Raw genomic sequence first — 1,736 nt, 5'->3', positions numbered from 1 at the left:
AAATAAGATGTTTAAGAACTCTACCTTCCTTTGCTATTTTTAAAACAGTTTTTATTTCTTTCGGGCTGTGCGGGGTCTTTGTTGCTGCGTGGGCTCTTCTCTAGTTTGATGAGCGGGGGCTACTCTTGCTTGTGGTGTGCATGTTCCCCACTGCAGTGCCTTCTGTCGTTCCTGGGCAGGGGCTCTAGGGCGCGTGGGCTTCGGTGGTTGCAGCACATGGGCTCAGGAGTTGCAGTTCCTAGGTCTGGACCACAGGTTCAGTGGTTGTGGTGCATGGGCTTAGTTGCTTCCTGGCATGTGGGATCTTCCGGGATGAGGAATCAAACCCCATGTCTCCTGCATTGGTAGGTGAATTCTTTATCACTGAGCCACCAGGGAAGCCCCCTTTATTATTTTACAGGGAAATTTTGGTTGTCTGGCACTGTTGCCAATCATTAAAAAACTCTTCATCACCTAAAGGCACTGGTTTTTATGTCGAGATGTGAATTTAGCTACCCTGGTGTAGTGCATAAGGGTGGTGATAGAAACTTGTCCCTATGTGGCAATCTCAGAGTTCTTTTTTCATAAATTCTGTGTGCATGTTCCTTATGCACTACAATTTGGAATCTTTCTGTATTGCCTAGATGTCTGTGACCTTGTCTTATGTTCTGGCTGCTGATTTTGGAGGGGCAGATGAGTGTCCTGCCACCCTCAGCACATTCACACCGATCAGAGGCTTCTGTCACGCGGCTGAAGCTAACATCTAAATGGGGGCTGCCCATATTAATTTGCTGTGACTGGATGTGGGTTTGCAAGTGCTCCATATACTTTATGAAGAGCTGTTGTGACTTCTGAGTAGGGAATGCCCCTGTTTTTCTGGGCGTTATGCCTTTGTAGCCTCTCGTTCTCTCTCTTTGGAATTTTTTATGTTCAAGGACTCTCCGTCTAATTTGCCTGTGTGGCTTTGGACAGTGGGAACAGCGAGACTATATTCTGTCTGAGTCCAGTTCCTCCTTTCCACTGTACTTCTGTTGCTTGCTGGGGCTTCATAAATCTTAATTTTGGTAAACTCTGAGGGTTCTGGTGAGTAGTGAGTAGGTTTGCAAAGGCCTTTCAGAAAATTTGTTTCAATGGCAGGAAGATGTATTCAAAATAAAGGGCAGAAAGAATAACTGACTGTAGTAGATGAAGAAACAGATTACCTAGGGGAGAAATAATCTACAATTATTCATTAAAAATTTTTTTTTAATTTATTTTTAATCGGAGGATAATTGCTTTACAGTATGGTGTGAGTTTCTGCTGTACAACAGCGTGAATCAGCTATAAGTATACGTGTGTCCTCTCCCTCTTGAGCCTCCCTCTCATCCCTCCGTTCCCACCTCTCTGGGTCATCACGGAGCACTGAGCTGGGCCCCCTGTGTTACTCAGCAGCCTCCCACGAGCTAGCCGTGTCATGCATGGCAGTGTACGTACGTCGATGCTACTCTCTCAATTCATCCCACCCTCTTTTTCCCCTGCTGTGTCCACAAGTCTAAGTTGATCAACTGGCATATGTTTCCTGGCTTTGATTCTTTCTACACAAGTTATTGTATTTTACTGTCCTGGAGAGGGACCATGTAGTCAGTAGGAAAAGCAGTGAGGTAATGTGACTGTGGTTTTCTCGCCCCTTTACTAACTGTATGCCTTGTTGCTGCTGCTGCTGCTAAGTCACTTCAGTCGTGTCCAACTCTGTGTGACCCCATAGACGGCAGCCCACC

General features: G+C 45.9%; 1 protein-coding gene across 1 annotated transcript in view; it reads left to right on the top strand.

The window, feature by feature from the left end:
* Positions 1 to 1,736, top strand: part of LAMC1 (laminin, gamma 1 (formerly LAMB2)) — a 170,125-nt gene that overhangs the window by 122,740 nt on the left and 45,649 nt on the right. The gene's annotated exons all lie outside the window — the stretch shown is intronic.

The sequence above is a fragment of the Bison bison genome, unplaced genomic scaffold, assembly GCF_000754665.1.
Source record: "Bison bison bison isolate TAMUID 2011002044 unplaced genomic scaffold, Bison_UMD1.0 scf7180017864322, whole genome shotgun sequence".
In the NCBI taxonomy this organism is placed as follows: Eukaryota; Metazoa; Chordata; class Mammalia; order Artiodactyla; family Bovidae; genus Bison; species Bison bison.
Note: the sequence above shows the minus strand (reverse complement) of the source record. Positions and strands in the feature narration are given on the sequence as shown.